Source organism: Protopterus annectens, chromosome 9.part0 (genome assembly GCF_019279795.1).
Source record: "Protopterus annectens isolate FY-2018-M chromosome 9.part0, PAN1.0, whole genome shotgun sequence".
NCBI classification, from domain to species: Eukaryota; Metazoa; Chordata; order Ceratodontiformes; family Protopteridae; genus Protopterus; species Protopterus annectens.
The window spans coordinates 8,430,377-8,448,799 of NC_056743.1; the positions used below are offsets into that span (position 1 = coordinate 8,430,377).

Below are 18,423 nucleotides of genomic sequence, written 5' to 3' on the forward strand. Positions count from 1 at the left end.
GGTAAGTATTCAATAGTTGTTGTAATGACTTGTTGTTGTTGTTGTGTCTAGCTTATAAACAAGGTAAGTATTCAATAGTTGTTGTAATGACCTGTTGTTGTTGTGTCTAGCTTATAAACAAGGTAAGTATTCAATAGTTGTTGTAATGACCTGTTGTTGTTGTTGTGTCTAGCTTATAAACAAGGTAAGTATTCAATAGTTGTTGTAATGACTTGTTGTTGTTGTTGTGTCTAGCTTATAAACAAGGTAAGTATTCAATAGTTGTTCTAATGACCTGTTGTTGTTGTTGTGTCTAGCTTATAAACAAGGTAAGTATTCAATAGTTGTTGTAATGACCTGTTGTTGTTGTTGTGTCTAGCTTATAAACAAGGTAAGTATTCAATAGTTGTTGTAATGACCTGTTGTTGTTGTTGTGTCTAGCTTATAAACAAGGTAAGTATTCAATAGTTGTTGTAATGACTTGTTGTTGTTGTGTCTAGCTTATAAACAAGGTAAGTATTCAATAGTTGTTGTAATGACTTGTTGTTGTTGTTGTGTCTAGCTTATAAACAAGGTAAGTATTCAATAGTTGTTGTAATGACCTGTTGTTGTGTCTAGCTTATAAACAAGGTAAGTATTCAATAGTTGTTGTAATGACCTGTTGTTGTTGTTGTGTCTAGCTTATAAACAAGGTAAGTATTCAATAGTTGTTGTAATGACCTGTTGTTGTTGTTGTGTCTAGCTTATAAACAAGGTAAGTATTCAATAGTTGTTGTAATGACTTGTTGTTGTTGTTGTGTCTAGCTTATAAACAAGGTAAGTATTCAATAGTTGTTGTAATGACTTGTTGTTGTTGTGTCTAGCTTATAAACAAGGTAAGTATTCAATAGTTGTTGTAATGACTTGTTGTTGTTGTTGTGTCTAGCTTATAAACAAGGTAAGTATTCAATAGTTGTTGTAATGACTTGTTGTTGTTGTTGTGTCTAGCTTATAAACAAGGTAAGTATTCAATAGTTGTTGTAATGACCTGTTGTTGTTGTTGTGTCTAGCTTATAAACAAGGTAAGTATTCAATAGTTGTTGTAATGACCTGTTGTTGTTGTTGTGTCTAGCTTATAAACAAGGTAAGTATTCAATAGTTGTTGTAATGACCTGTTGTTGTTGTTGTGTCTAGCTTATAAACAAGGTAAGTATTCAATAGTTGTTGTAATGACTTGTTGTTGTTGTTGTGTCTAGCTTATAAACAAGGTAAGTATTCAATAGTTGTTGTAATGACCTGTTGTTGTTGTTGTGTCTAGCTTATAAACAAGGTAAGTATTCAATAGTTGTTGTAATGACCTGTTGTTGTTGTTGTGTCTAGCTTATAAACAAGGTAAGTATTCAATAGTTGTTGTAATGACTTGTTGTTGTTGTTGTGTCTTTCGGCTTTTCCCGGTTAGGGGTCGCAACAGCGGAACTCCGGTCCGCTAATGATTGGTAGTTGATTTTTATGTGCCGAGTTACCAGCCCTGACGCACAACCTTCAACAAAGGTACACCCATTCACGCATGTCTCCACGCAGAAGACGCTCTAGCTGAGAATCGAACCAGACAGTGTCTTATTGTGAGGCGACAACGCTACCGCAGCACCATCACCGCTGTAATGACTAATCTACAAAAAAATTTTTTTTTTGCAAAACAGATCCATGAAGTTTGCCCCCAAGAAACACTTTTGAAGTTAATATGCTAAAATGCAGTTTCAATACTAGTCAAAATACAAGGCACAAATTCTAGAAAAAAAAAACAAAACTGAAGGCAAGGAATCAGAGGTAAAGGATTAAAAACTACACAAGAGAAGTATAGGTTGTTCAGAAATAGTTCTCTTGAAAACAGTAAATATTAAAACTGTTAAAAGGGAGCTTACAGCTGTCTTTACTTGTGCACAGAACTGCTGGACAGGTGATGGTGAGTAGATTACGTGGTTAGAGGACATCCTTCCCCTCTATATGAGACTGCACCAGTAAAGGGAGTAAAGTGGAAGCGGGAGGAATAACTGGTCAGCTCTTTAAATGTAAAGCCAACTAGAAGGCTGGTGAATCAGTTTGCAGCACTCAGTCCCTGTTACATCCCAAAACACAGTCTTCAGTGGAGGGTGAGTGGGCATAGCTACTAATGAATCAGGGATAAAGCTCAACAGGATCAGGGACATTTCCAGAAATAATCAGGACAACATTACTGCTATTAACTTGAGATACTGACAAAATAACAGAATGTGAATTAATTTACATTTTCAGAAATAAAATAAGTCTACAACTCTAATTATTGTCATTATTTATTAAGCATGATTCACTACTTTTTCTTCTAAAATCCTCAGTTTAGGAGGGATGGAGCAATATTTAACTCAAATTAGGAACAGCTGAGGTTTATGGGAGTCAGGTTTCGTGTAAGGCCACTCATGAGTCACTAGGGAGAAAAAGAAAATCTCACAAAACTCTAAGAATGCAAAGCGATTGGACAAGTGGTATTTAATCCAGAAGTGAAACAAGGTGAAGTTTTAGAAAACAAACACTGACTACAACTTTAATGAACAAGGAAAAGACAGAATACTAGGACATTTGTGTGGCAAATAAGAGAGAATTTGATAAACGCGTTAGCAAAACAGATGCATCAAACTACATAGCACATACTTTAACCTTGGTAGTTAATAATTCTGAGGTAATAACAGAGCCAGATCCTTCTCAGCATGTAAAACAGCCTAACTGTCATGGACAATATGTCTGATAGCATAGACATAGCTATTATATGTCGTTAAAAAAAATCATAAACTTAATTGTGTGTATGGGCAGTATATAACAATAAATCTTGTGAATCACTGCAACTGACCACATTCGGAGCTATCCTAATATCCTGAGGACTATACCTTCAATATATAAACCTATGGGCTGGTTCACACCAACAGTAAATATGATTTTTTTTTTTTTTTTTTTTGAACAGATTCTCCTTACCCATAAGAACGTGATTTCACTGTGTTTTTAATGATGTGCTAGGGATGACAACTGATGGCTTACAAATGTGAATTTTTGGTTAAGCTTTTACGATTCAAAGTGGTGGTGATAGCAATCAGAATATATTTCTGCAGGGATACTTCTCAGAATGTTGTACTGAATAAAATGACAAAAGTTTCAGTAGGACAGTTCAAAGCACAAAATACACACACAAAAGTCCAATTTTTGTAAAAAAAAAATTGACAACAAAAGAAAAAGAAAACAAAAAGGCTAGTTTCATCCCCACATAAATATAAGCATAGAACAATTTTAGACAAGAAATAAAGCATAAATATATGCAAAAATCTTGTCAGAATTGTTTAAAATACAAAATGGCACCAAAATCATGATTTAAATGAAAAAAAATCATTTAAAATGCCATAATCCTGCTCAATCACCTCTAACAATCATAACTCCAAAGAAAAATCTGCAATTTTAGCAAGTTTTCCTGTCAAAAATTCCAAATGAAGCTTTTAACCAACAGAAAAAAAAACAGGAGCAATCAACCTGAGGCTCTGGAAGCACACGTTAATGAGAGGTACTGTAGTAAATTGGCCTCAGTACAGAAACTTATCTACACATTCAAAAATAGCCATTAAATTCATTTGAAGGTTAACCCCCACTAAACACAAGAAACCATCAATAAGCTTATAATAAACAGTATAAGCCTTATACTGTATTGGCAAGGTAAAAAGACAAGGATATACAAATGTTCTAATTAGGAAAAAAAAAAAAAGGTAAAACAGGAGAATACACTATTCAAGTACTGTTCGAAAAATAGTGGGAGGAAATAAAAAGCAAAAATGTCTTCTTATCTGAGCTTCTTCCCTTACTATGGCACTAGGAAAAGTACAGTTTTGTACCTACCATAAATGTAGATGTCTGATAGACATGCAACTGCAGTCATAACATGTGGGTTGTCCTGCCTCAGGCAGCCCTCGGTCGGCCGGATTCCAAAGTCTGGGTCCGACGTCGGCTGATGTCGCATTTCTCTCCGACGTCAGAGCGGCTGGAGTACATAAGCATCAGCCAACGCCATTTTCTTCAGTGTTTCTTGCCCCAGATGCCAGGTGCCCTCCAAGGAAGGCTGTAATCAAATTGGAAGACAAAAACAGGATTCCAAACAAATAAATGAGCAATAAAACAAATACACCATAACAGATATCCCCAGCTAAGAGTAACAGGGATAGGAGTGGACCCTAGGCATAGAGGGGTATGGAGGGAGGGAAAATCCGACTGCAGTTGCATGTCTATCGGACATCTACATTTATGGTGGGTGCAAAACTGTACTATGTCCTTCAAGAATGCAACTGCAGTCATAACATGTGGGTAGAATACCATAGCTTAGCTGGGGGAGGAGGTATGCTCTAGGAAAGAGATGGTGTGGCAATCAAACCCTGCAGGACTGCCGAAGCAAAGCCTGCTCTGGATCTGGAGTATAGAGGGAGATTGTAGTGTTTGGAGAATGTATGCACGGAGCTCCATGTAGCAGCTTCTAGAATGTCCTTGGTAGGCACCCCTCTTAAGAATGCTGTAGAGGTGGCTGTAGCTCTGGTGGAATGTGGTCTGACATTAGCTGGAACAGTCTTTCCATGAAAGGAATAACAGAATCTGATGCAATGTCCAATCCATTTAGAAATAGTCTGTTTTGAAATTGCTTTTCCTTGGACTGCCGGGACGTAAGCTACAAAAAGTTGTTCAGACTTCCTACTGGCCTTTGTTCTGTCCATGTAGTATAGAAGTTGTCTGTGAATGTTCAAGGTATGCAACAGTCTTTCCCCCTTATTCTCAGGATTGGGGAAGAAAGCAGGCAGATGAATGGCTTGATTTAAAGAAACCCTAGAAACCACCTTTGGCATAAAAGTAGGGTTGGTCCTTAATGAAACCCTGTCTCTATGAAAAATGATAAAGGGTGGTATTGCCATTAGGGCCTGAAGCTCCGAAACCCTTCTTGCTGAGGTAATTGCCAACAGGAAAGCTGTCTTCCATGAGAGAAATTGCAAGTCAACTGAAGCTGCTGGCTCAAATGGAGGTAGAGTCAGTTTTTCTAAGACGAAATTGATGTCCAGGCTGGCACTGGGGCCTTTCTTGGCGGCTTAATGTTATTGATTCCCCTGAGGAATTGCCTTAGTAAGGGGTGAGAAAAAACAGGAGGATCAGTGTTGTATCTAGCTGAAATAGCAGATGCATGTATCTTTATGGAAGAATATGAGAGGCCGTTCTTTAACATATCTGCCAAATATTCCAAGATGAGTGGGATGTTCAACAATGATGCATCATGTCCCTTGCTGGTATTCCAATTGCTGAATCTTTTCCACTTTGCTAAGTAAACCTTTCTGGTGGATGGTCTTCGAGCCTCTGTTAGTATCCGCTGAACTTCCTTGGAGAGAGATAAGCTGAAGTTATTTATGGGATCTCCCAGGCTGTTAGCTGCAGTGTCAGAAGATTTGGATGCAGTGTTTCGAAATTGTGTTGAGTCAAAAGTAGAGGCCACTGGGGGAGGGCCCACCTCTTGGTGTGGCATATGCTCCGTAGTAGTGGGTACCAGTGTTGTCTTGGCCAGTCCGGAGCTATTATGATTCCCTTGGGCTTCTCTGCTTTGATCTTTAGTAATACTGAGGTCATCAGTGGCAGAGGTGGGAATGCATAGATTGCTAGGGAGTTCCAGTTGAATGAGAGGGCATCTATTTTCCAAGCTTTTGGATGGTATGTCCTTGTGCAAAATTTTGGTAGAAGATGGTTGAGGTGAGAGGCAAATAGGTCCACTTCTGGCTTGCCCCATGTCTAAGTGAGTTGTCTGAAGGCCTTCGGATGTAACCTCCACTCGTGTGGATCTGTGAAATTCCTACTTAGGCTGTCCGCCAACACATTGTCTTTTCCTGGAACAAACTGGGATTGTAACTGGATGTTCAGATTCAGTGATTTCTCCCAAAGCTGCATTGTCAGTCTGCAAAGGGGGTAAGAGTGGGTGCCCCCCTGCTTGTTTATGTACCACATCACAGTGGTGTTGTCTGTCCGTATCATTAAATGGCCTTGCTGGAGTTGGTGTTGAAAAGCCTTGATGGCATGCATTACTGCCAGCATTTCCTTTTGGTTTATATGCAGATGTGTTTCCTTTGGAGACCATTGTCCTTGTATACACCTGCACCTTCCATGTGCGCCCCATCCAAGGTCTGAGGCGTCTGTAGTCATGGTCTGTGTTATCTGTGGTTTTTTGAATGACATACCTGTGTTTGCCTGGCTCACCGAGGCCCACCATAGGAATTCCTTTTGTAGGCATGGAATGAGTGGTATGATTGTCTCCAAGTTGTTGCTGTGGTGAGACCAAATGCTTTTAGGTACCATTGAAGCTTTCTCATGTGTAGTCTTGCTAATGGAACCAGGAGAATGCAGGATGCCATGTAACCCAGGGCCTGTAGGAATCTCCTTGCAGTCATCTGGGTGAGTTTTGCTAAACCTCTGAAGTAATGAGTTAACTTCTCTTGCTTGTCTTCTGTCAGGTAAGCCATCTGAGAGGCTGTGTCTAGTTTGGCTCCTAAGAAGATTATTTGCTGGGATGGCTGCAGTCTTGACTTTTGGAAGTTGACTGTGTATCCCAGAGCTTGAAGTAATCGTATGACATAATCCAGGTTTTTTGTCAACATCAATTTGTCGTCCGCTTGTATGAGGCAGTCGTCCAGGTACGGGTAAATTTGTATACCCTGGAACCTGCAATGAGCAATTACTGAAGCCAGGCATTTTGTAAATACTCTGGGCACAGTAGATAAGCCAAATGGCAATGCTGAGAATTGATAATGCTCTGGCCCTGCAAGAAATCTGAGGTATCTTCTGCAGCTGTGTCTGATAGGGACATGCAGGTATGCATCCTTGAGGTCCAGAGTAATCAGCCACGACCCCTTGCCCAGCATGGGAAGGAGTTGCTGTAGAGTCAGCATTTTGAACTTTGGTACTATGAGAAAGGTGTTTAATGCGGACAAGTCCAGTATTGGTCTCCACTGAGATTCTTTTCTTGGAACAAGGAACAGTCTTGAGTAAAACCCCTGGTCTTGTTCTTGTTGTGGAACTCTTTCTATTGCTTTCATTCGAGTCAGCAGAGTGATTTGCTTGATAGCCTCTGCCCTCTGATTTTGTGGTAGGTTTGGCATGCCTTGTTTTCTTGGTAAGGTATGAAAATGAAACCTGTACCCTCGGTCTATAATGTCCAAAATCCATTTGTCCTTTGTCAGTCTGTGCCAGTTCTCTGCAAACAGAGATAATTTCCCGCCAAGGGAGCTTCTAGTTGTTCCCTGGTAGGCGGTAGTAGAGGAAAGTCATTGAGATTGTGGTTGTGGGGCAGGTGAAACCCCTGCGTCACTTCTTTGGTTTCCTGGCTGCCATTGTCGCCCCTGTAAGGGCCTCTGTATTGGCCTCTTCCTCGCCACGCCTGTTCTTACCCCTTTGAAACTTTTCTGGATTAGGAAAGGACCAGTTTTTGAAGGCCAATTCCTACTGAATCTGGGGGTTGAACCTGGAGGAAATCTTTCACAGTCTGAACTGATTTTGCTTTTTCTTCGATGGTCTTTAACACATCCTTAGCATTTGCACCAAAAGCTTGTTCTTTCCAAAGGTGCATCCAGAAGTTTTGCTTTTACATGATCTGGTAGAGGTTGATCTTTTAACCAAGCATGTCTACGAATGACTGCCCCTGTCATAGCTGCCCTACATGAAGCTTCCAGTGCATCATATCCACACTGCAGGAAGTGATTGCTTACTTGCTGAGTGTTATGTACAGCTTCCTGCAAAGTTTTCCTGTCTAAAGGATCAGGAGTGGCTAATGTTTTTTGTAAATCTTCTAACAGATAATCCTGATATTGTAACATATGAAAAAGGCAATTTAAAGCTCTCATAGATAAGGTAGTGGATGTGTAAACCTTTTTGCCCCATCTTTCTAATGACCTAGCTTCCCTGTTGGAGGGCAAAGGATTTTTTGAGGTGGAGGCTGAAACTCCTTTAGGCCCCTGTGAAATAGTTTCCAAATCAGCAGTATGGGCCCTGAATAAATGGGAATGAGTTTCTGGGACCCTGTAATACCTGTCTGGCTTGGCTGGAGCAGGAGGAAGAGAATCAGGGGTAGCACTAGAGTCAGAATACAAATCATCCAGAACATCAAGTACAGGAGGAATAGCTAAGGGCCTGTGCTGAGGCTTCTTAAGGAAAGTCCTAAGGCGTTTCCTAGAATCAGAATATTCCTGACCTTGCCACTTGAAATGTTCCCTCATGGTATGCAGAACTTCCCCAAAAGAAATATCCTCAGGAGGGGAGGCCGAGGGGATGGAATCTTCTGCATCCGAGTCCTCATAGGTCTGAAAGAGCTCTTCCTGGCTATCTGAGTGGACAGAGCCCTCAGAATCTTCATCTGAAGGAGTAGGATCAGAGGGTTCAACCCGGGGCCTTTTATCAGGAGGAGGCTGGGATGCTCTCTCAGGATGGGCCTGTGAACCTCTAATCATGGAAATCAAATCAGCAGCCATGGACATAATTTGTGTCTCTGGAGTCGGCTGAGGTAAGGATTTAGAAGTAATATGCTTTGTTTTGCTGGCTGCCTTAGCCCTAGTGTAGGCCTTAATAGACATGGCCATAGGGGGCCTGGCAGCTCCACGTGCAGGAGTGACCTTGTCTACAGCAATGGTCTCGGGCATTTCCTCGGTTTCGGTATCCAGAGAAAAATCTATAACTGGCGTCGGAGTAATGTCTGGAATCAGAGTCGTCGGTAATGCTGTGTCTTCAGTTCGGAGCGGTGGAGAGACCGTCTCAGAGGGAACCGGAGCACTCGCGCTAGGTTTTGGCGTGGAGTCGGTGGTAGACTCGGGCCGGGGATGTCGGTCCCGGTCTTTTCGCTTTTTGGGAGTTTGCGATGTCGGAAGATCCGACGGCATGGTGTAAACAAAATTATCGCCGAAATAATCTTCAGCGAACTCCGCCTGGAGCCTGAGAGTGCGCTTGTTGAAGCGAGCACAGGCTACACAGGCCGAGACGTCGTGGTCTGGGCCCAGGCAAGGGAGGCAGTAAGAGTGGAAATCCTTATGAGGTATTTGTTTACCACAAAAAAGACAATTGTTAACTTTTTCAGTAATTTCTGACATCGGCTGAGGCAAGAAAAGGTCCCCAACGGGGTACTTAGCTTTTTTGATGACTTCGGTATCGTAGAATACAGGAGCTGACTGACCGGCACTTGCGAACTGCTTCTGCTTCGGGCACCGCGCGGCAAGAAAGACTGAAGAAAATGGCGTCGGCTGATGCTTATGTACTCCAGCCGCTCTGACGGAGAGAAATGCGACATCAGCCGACGTCGGACCCAGACTTTGGAATCCGGCCGACCGAGGGCTGCCTGAGGCAGGACAACCCACATGTTATGACTGCAGTTGCATTCTTGAAGGACATCTGAAAGGGTCCTGCCTGTGGGTCTGAAAGGCAGTTCCTTTTCTGCCAGGTGATTAATCCAATACATCTACAGACAAGCAGTGTGAGGAACTCAAAGTTTTGGTAGACTGCTAGAGAAGGGTAGCAGGTCACTACTACCCCAATGTCAGTAAGGCAGTGTGTTTGTTGAGCATCTTTAATTCAGGTTCCCTAATACGTGATTGCAACCTTAGTTTATTGACACCTAAAGGTCGATCACTAAATGTCGAAGTCTGAAAATTGCTAATGGCCGTTTCCACACAGGGAAACAAGTTGTTTGGCTGTTACGCGGATTTTGTTCTTTCTACGCTGTAGAGCAATCTCAGAGTTGGCATACTTAGTTGGGGGGGGGGCACAGCCCCCCACTTCATTTCTGTTTAAAACTTTTTTTTATTTGGCCAACGGCATTGTTTCCCTATGTGGAAACAGCCGTTTTCGATGTTAAGGGTTCGATATTTCATGATCGACCTTTAGGTGTTCGATAATTTAAAGTTTCGATCAAGTAATATAGACCCTTTAATTCAACCTTGTGAGCTGGTTAAAATGGAAAAAGTGCAAGTTTCCTTAGAACAAAAGTGAGACCCCCAAAAATGAGCCACCTATTTTCTGAGTGGATGGATATGCAGAACCCCTTCCAAAAACTGTTTGACTTGAGGCTGGTTAGAAGGGAGGGTGTCTTTTGGGCAGACAAGCAGAGATAGCCTTGAGATGAATCTTGTTAGAAAGGCAAGAGGATAATAACTCACACAAATATTGTAGACTCTGAGGCTTCGGGGCTTTAAAAGGGTCACAGTTCTTACTTTACTAGCAAATTTCTTCCACTTGTGGTAAATGCCCTTGGTCACTTTCAAAAGAAGGAAGAACCGCTGTTGTCTGGACCAAAAGAAAGTCACCACAATTACCTTTGGCAAAACAAAAAAGTAACTGGAACCACAAGCAGGGATAAAACAGCAGCTGTTTGTTCAAAAAGTATAAAGTCCACAACCTACTTGAAAAGTTGCTTTTGTAAAAAAGTAAGAGATGTTTATTCCAAAAGTTTTAAATTCACAGCATACTTAAAGTGTGTGGAATCTTTACGTCTGGATAAACCCATGCAAGCACTGATGAAAAAATAAATCACAAAACACAGACAAGGGTACTACAAGGCAACCTTTTCCAAGAAATGCTGGGCCTTACCTTGTGCCCTAGTGGCATGTTTAGGTATTCTGGGAATTAAATAGAAATACTAAGGTTTAAGATCCATAACTATGGGTTCCCTTAACAATCTTATAGTCAATAAAACCCTCATTCAAAGCATGCTTCAAGAAGCTATCAATATCTTTTTGGAAATACAAAGTAGGATCCAAAGACAACTGATAATGAAACTGAATACGAGGTATTTAAGACAACAGTACAACTGCCCCGTTATCAGCCAGGTTGATAACGAAATCAGGACACTTTCACATGAGTTTCATCAGGCCCATCTAATAGAGCACTTTATACTTTGATCACTGAAAATGCCTGCTTTTATGAGGCTATCACCAGACGTTATTAGTGTGTTTTGTAATACATGAAATATGAGAGGCTGTGTCTGCCTTTGTGGGGCTCATATTCCTTGCAGCTAATTATGAAAGCTTTATTGCAGAACTTTTTCCAGTCTGACTTGTCTTTCTCAATGTTTGCATCACATGTAATCTGAGAGGCTGTGCCCACTTTTACAGGGCTCGTATCTCCTGAAATACATGTCGGGTGGCACTATGCCAGGGTAATCCAATGGCTAGGCGTATACGCCCCAGGGCCATTATCCTAGTACACACCTATGAACCTATTAAAGACTAATCTTCTCTTGTACAGCAAAAAGGTTTACAGTGCCTGCTTGTGAGAGGCTCATTTACACGATTAATGTGATCAGTCCCCATTCTTCTTACAGACGATGACAGACCTTTTTATATGTAGTGGAGGTGGTTACTTAAAGCTACACTAGGTGACTCCCATTTTTAAACAATATATGCACCCAGAGAAATAGCTTAGAGTGTAAACAAGTCACAGTGCTCATTTTTACAGAGCTCATGGATGTGCACAAGTTGGAAAAAATAAAAGTTTGAGACCAAATAACCTTTTGTGTAAGCTTTCTGTGCCCATGTAATAAAAATCCACCAAGTGCTGAACTGCAGAGTATAAAATAACTTTAATAAAATCAGAACCTGAGATCTTCTTTGAGCCTACAGAAAATGTGCTTCTGGTATAAGGAATACAGCAGTGTGGAGTGGTACCCTGGGATAACAACTTTCACTGTACTGCAAATTACAGAAATGTTTCAAAATGCATGGCAAGTGGCTAGAGTATCTATACCTGGTTGCTGTGGGGTAGCTGTAGTGAGAGGGAAAATGCTCCTGGTCTCAGGGCATGGTTCTGTGTTGTTCCAGTCTGAAGTACTCACTATCAAAGCTTCTTCCTGAGTCTGGCAGTTAGTGAGGGCAATAAATGCTCAGATTCTTCCTCTCTTCAGATTCCAGGTGGTGAAGTCAGTGCAAAAGATGGCTACATTACATAGCTCTGTGCCTGACTAGATAAAGGGCTGAAAACTGGGGAGGGATCAGGTGGAATTGCAGTTAACCAATCTCCTGAGGGAGGTGGTAGTGCCATGGGGCCTGAGGTGGGGTTTGATGATGTAAGAAGCTGATGTAAGTGTGGGCTGTCAGTGAAACTAAAATGCTATTGTTTGTCTCCTTTTTCTCACACCTGACAATAAAAGGAAAGCCCTCCCAAATTAATTTTACTGATCTCAAGATGGGTAAAATTCTACACAGTAACCGTCATGAATTTGAAAATGCTTTTTACTTCATGATGTTGCACACACTTTCAGTTATTTGAAAATGTTTTCTGCTACTCATTCGGGACTTGGGCTTTCCATTTGTTGTTAGGAGTGACAGTGTCTAGTACCCAGTGCCGGTCCCTGTTCTGGTGCTCCACCCCCTCAGCCCCCTCTTTCGGTGAAGAGGAAAAAAAAAAAACAGATGATTCCCCACCCTCTCAGCTCTTCACGCAGAGAGACAATGCAATATACCCATAACTCCTCTAAAATATTATTTTTTAGCGCAAATCACATATTCTCAGTTCATTTGCAAAATGTCTGAATTTATATATAATTTAAAATATTGTTTTATTTTTCTCCATATTCTAAATCCCTCTTCTTCTGCACCTTTTTAATTATTTTCTTTAAATGTGGCAAATAGCTCTTAATTGATAATAACTTGTTCTCCTAATACGTTTTACGTAATTTAAGCAATATCTATTTAAACCAAGATTTAACAATTTTTTTTTTTTATTTTTACTCCCCTTACTGTTTACTAGCTATCTGGTCTGATGACTAGAGTTGCCCCTATCGTTGTGGCTAACCTCCAGTAACCCCCCCCCAAACCCTACCCACTTTCCACACACTGTGACATCACAGTCACATCAGACAGATGGGAACTCCCTCTTTTTCCATTTGTGATACCCTTCTTCTGCAAAAAATAAATAAATAAATAAATAAAACATTATAAATCCCCTGATTTAACAAACTCCAATGGTTCATAGGTTCATAGGTTCATACTAGGCTATCTGCCCGAGGGCATTTATAAGCCTAGCCCATAGTTTTGTGGCTTACGCCACCCCTTTAGTTTGGAGAAACTATGCCCATTATTTTGCTGTGCCTCTGTCGAGCAGTGACACTGAGGTAACCCCTGGGGTGTATCTGCGATCCCCCATCCATTGGTCAAGATTCCTCTTGAACAAGGCCAGCGAGGTGCTCTGCCTCACATAGACCGTGATTTTGTTCCACAGCATAGGGAGTCTTTGGGTGATGAATCTATCCCTCCAGCACGTCCTATTAATAACCGTGTCGAGGTTTAAGTCACCCGCCCTTGTGGCTCTGAGGGATCTAGATTTTTTGAGATGAAGCATGTTCATCAAATCTGGGTTTGACATGGCCTTGTATGTCAGGCATAGGTCACCTCTGAGCAAGCGGTAAGCAACTGACTATAACTGGAGTTCTTTCAGTCGGGCAGCATAAGACAGATTTTTGAGACCCTTTATCCTTTTGGTGAGGAATTTTTGTGGCCTCTCCAGCTGCTGCAAGTGTCGGGTCAGATACATTCCGAATGGGGCATTGTACTCGATCATTGGTCTGATGAGTGATGAGTACAGGGAGACTATGACTTCCCTTGATCTAGATGTGAATCCCTTCATGATAAGGTGGGCAATGTAGAAGGTCTTCCTAACTACTTTAGCAATATGGGTGTCGAATGAAAGGCTACTGTCCACCTGGGTTCCCAGGTCCCTGATAACTTCTTCTGTGATCAGGGGATTGCCTCCTATATGGTAGCTAGGGGTAACCTTATTTTTCCCGAAGGGTATGACTATGCATTTCTTGGCATTTAACTTTAGGCCATGGCTCTGGCACCAGTTATCTGTTTCTGTGAGACCCTTCTGAAGGATATCTGTGTCGGATGTTTTTTCAACTACGGCGCTCAGTTTGCAGTCATCTGCAAACTTTGTCAGCCATAACCCTCCTATGCTTGCTTGTACTTCAGAAAAGTAGATGCCAAACAAGAGTGGGCCCAGGACTGAGCCCTGTGGGACACCACTTGTGACAGGCTTTGAGTCTGACATGGCGCCAGCAACTCTGACCCTGTGGGTTTTGTCACTCAGCCAGTTTGCAACCCATCTTGTAATGTATGGGTTTACATTTAAGTTGATGAGTTTATCAATGATGCCCAAGTGGGGTATTGTATCGAAAGCCTTCGCCAGGTCTAGGTAGGCTGTATGGACTGTCTTTCCTTCGTCAATGGCCTTGGTGACTGTTTCGAAAAAGTCAACCAAGTTTAAGAGGCATGATCTGCCTTTGACAAAGCCAAACTGGGTTGGATCCAAAGTCTGCAAATTCCCTATGTCTTTATTTATGAGATCCATTATGATCCTCTCCATGGCTTTGCAGATAAGGCTTGTCAAGCTAATGGGACGGTAATTTCCAGGGTCGGTGGAGGCACCGCCTTTGTGGAGTGGGACCACAGTCGCTGTGCACCACTCCCTGGGTATGTATCCCGAGGTGAGACTAAGATTAAACAGCTGTCCTATCTGTGGGTTTAATTCCTCATTGAGTTCATGGAGCACACAGCCGGGGACACCATCAGGTCCCATGGATGCTGTGTTCTTTGCCATGGAGAGAGCAGTTCTCACCTGGGCGTTAGAGATGTTTGGGGGGCTACAATCATTTGGTATAGATATCTCTCCTTTAGGGGGGGGGGTTTGCACTGAACCTGTCAGCCAGTATGTTGGCAATGTCTGTAGGATCAGTAATCTTCACATCATTTTGAACTAATTCTGAGCATATCTGGGAGTTTCCTCCTAGGTTTCTGACATAGCTGAAGAATGCCTTATGGTTGTCTTTAGAGTCCTTAGCTATTTTTTTCTCAAAATTAGCTTTGGATGATTTTATGAGAGCTCTTAGCTTTTACTTATAGTGATCAGTGGTGTCTTACCTTTTAAGGATTTTGCTCTATCTTGTAGTAGCTTTCTCCTTTTGTTGTAGAGTTTGTTTATGGCTGGGGTCCACCAGACTGGACGCTTGCCTTTGGTACAAAGAGTCTTTGTTTTGCTTGGGATTGCCTGATCCATGCAGCCCTGCAGGTGCTGGTAGAAGGCATTTGTAAGTGATTCAGCGGTTTGAGTAATGTTTACCGCCGGTTCAGGGGCCTTAAAGGAGACCACACTAGTCTTTAGAAGTGTGAAGTCGGCTTTCGAGAAGTTCTTTACTGTGGTCTTTTTTATTTCGGGTGGGGGCGGATGAGGACCTCCAGCGAGATTAGTTTGTGATCTGATCTCACCAGTGAGGGGTATACTTCCGGTGTTGAACATTGTGCTCCCATGTTCATGATGATGAGATCAAGTATGTTTTCTCCTCTTGTGGGGATGGTGACTAGTTGTTCCATGGCATTTGAGTTTATGAATTCCAGGAACTTTTGGGCTAGAGTGTTTGGGCTTGAGTAGTGTTCCCAGTCTATATTAGGGTAGTTGAAGTCACCTAGCATGATGGTGTTCGGAGATACATTTATCCCCTCCAGTGTTTTCAGGAAGGCCATATGAGGTTCCTGAGTTTGCGAGGGTGGCCTGTAACACGCTACAAATTGCAGAGCAGTCTTGCCTATGGTTAATTGCACCTGGATGGTTTCCGATGCATCGTGCGTTGCCACCAATGTAGAGGTATGGGTGTCCTTTATGAATATGGATACCCCTCCTCCTTTCTTGGTATTGTCCGGGTTTTGGGGCCGGAATGCATGATATGAGGTAAAACCTGATAGTGCTGGGGTGCTCTCAGGAGCCTTGAACCAGGTTTCTGTCACAGCACAGACATCGATGTTCTCCATACTGAGAAGGGCCTCGAGTGCGTGCATCTTGAGGTTGAGACTTCTGGCATTGAGCAGCATTACCCTTAGTTTTTTTTCTTTGTTGTGTTCTAGGGTGGTAGGTTTAGAATTTGAGCCTTGCCTAAAAAAGGCACTATGGGGGTGGCAAGAGCCTTTGCCAAAATCCAGAATCCCAGGGGTGACAAGTGCAAGCCGTCCCTTGCGAAGCAGCGTGGCTTGTCCAGCATGTCATCCCAGGCAGACAGACATTGGATCCCCTTTGAATGACACCAGAGTTTAAGCCAATTGTTAAAGCTGATCATCTTATCTCTGTATTGTGGCATCATTCTTGGTTTCTTTTTTGAAACAGAACACTGGAGTTTGTGGAGTGCTTTCCAGACTACCAGGCAATCAGTTTGATTTCTGAATAGTCTGGAAAAAATGGATAGATAATAATGCTACTAATGATCAACTAGCCCATTCGTTCCTACACCATTGTGAAGGCATCACCAGCCCTTCATACTCCCCGTGAGATGACAGTTGGTCACAGTAGTCATCCATGTGGACATAGGTGTACACCCCCCTGGAGCTCCTAACTTCCATGTTGCAGTTCTTAGTAACTTCAGCTTGATTCCCCATGACTACCTTGTGATCTGTGCTGCTACTCAATGGCAGCACGTTCCTTGGCCAAAATTCCATCTGTATTACCCAGAGCTCCCACTAGATGTTGCTCAAATGGCTGACCAAGTTGCCTCCCTCCCCCTGGATGGGTGGGCTACGTAACACTTCACTCCACACTCCCGTCCCTCTCCCTTCAACTCCTACGTCCACTATTCAAACACATGTTGTCTGGATCAAAGTAAGGGCTTTAACCCTCTGCACCATGGCAGAGAGGGATTTGCTTTAACAGCTTTTGTAATGATGATGTATATCCACTTTTGGTTTGCCAAATTTCCTTTTCTTGCAAAGCAGCTTTTAAGAGTTTGCTTGCCAAGTAACTGTTTTAATTGACCCAGTCTGATTGAACCAGTCTGACGTTACTGTAGTGTCAACAAGTTTTTGTCAACTGAAATTAAATCCTTAAATAAACTAAATGAAATAAATTGGGTAGTAGAAAATCTCTTCTAAATCTACATTCTTAGAGAGTACAATAGAATATTATTTATTGTCTGAACTCCACATCTCTGCCCCTTACATACGTAAAGATTTTACTTGGTTTCAGTTTTTTTAAATGGTTTTAATTTCTGTTTTAAGAGGTACGGCACTACAACCTTCATGCTTGTTTTCATGTCCATAACTTACTCATATGCTTTATCCTACCTATAATTTTAGGCACTTCTTACATGCCACCTTCCATTATGAATTCAGAGAGGACTTTAGACCTATATATTTATGAATCTATAAAGTATTTGATTTGGTAATTACAAATGGAAATCCTGTAAATCTTTTTTTTTTCTTTTCTTCAAATACCACAGCCTTACTTTCCATACAGACAACTTTCAAACCAAATCCTGCTGCTAAGTTTCACAAACTTATTTTACTGTTCTTTCATGCCATGGACTGTCAAAGATAATATAATATAATTAAACCACTTGCATAAACAATGACTGTTAATTTTGTTGCTTTGTTCCCTGCCTTTGGAGTGTCTTTACTAAAATGGGAAATATTCCCTATAACCTCATCCATGTATACTATATATAATCAGAATGCAAATATGAATGTCCATCTCACTATTTTTTCAACTGTAGCAGTTTATGCCACAGTCAAATTATCTTAATAAAATACATGTTTTACATTTATCAAGTCCTTGGAATACCCCCTTTTAGACAGTATTTGCTACAACTGACCTCTAAGTTATCAAAAGCAAATTCTAAGTCGATACATGTAGCAGAAAGCACTCCACTTCTCATATCTGCATCTTATTTGATCAAATGTTGCAATAAACATGAATGTAGATGACTTTTATAAAAGATTTGTAGATGACCTGTTTTTTATATTTGATGGTGGCCTTTAAGATTGTTTGAATTTTACAGACATGATCAATTACAGTAGTGGTTATCTAAAATTTGTCTTGGTGGATTCTGGACACAATGTCAATTTCGTAGATTTAAACTTGGGATGGAACTCACTTTCTGGAGTGTTTGAAAGTAAGATATTTCGTAAACCAACATTCTCAAATGGTTATTTGCAATTCAGAAGCAATCACCCAAAATTTATTAAGAACAACATACCTAGTGGACAGTTCATCAGGGCCTCTAGAAAGATAACTAAAGACAATGAGTTTGATAAAGAAATTATCTTTATTAAGTCCCTGTTTTTAGCTAGATGTTATGGTACAGACCATCTAGCAGAACAGCTACAGAAATTAGATGTAAAAGAATGTTTTGCACTCATTTTAGTTTCTGTTTGCATTAGTAAAAAAGACAACTACTTTCAATGGATCTGTCAAGAACATTAACTAATCAACATGAATTACAGACATTAACACTATTCGGTGTTGTATTAATATGTCAGTCGATAGCTGCATGATAAAAGATGTTACTGACAACTGGAAAATCACTGGAAACAGCGATTTAAGTAAAGTGGTTGGTTCTCAACCACTTTTTGTTTACAACAACAA

At 41.4% G+C, this 18,423-nt stretch overlaps 1 protein-coding gene across 2 annotated transcripts in view; it reads right to left on the reverse strand.

Moving 5' to 3' along the window:
- Positions 1-18,423, reverse strand: part of ARHGAP1 (Rho GTPase activating protein 1) — a 1,661,218-nt gene that overhangs the window by 267,590 nt on the left and 1,375,205 nt on the right. The gene's annotated exons all lie outside the window — the stretch shown is intronic.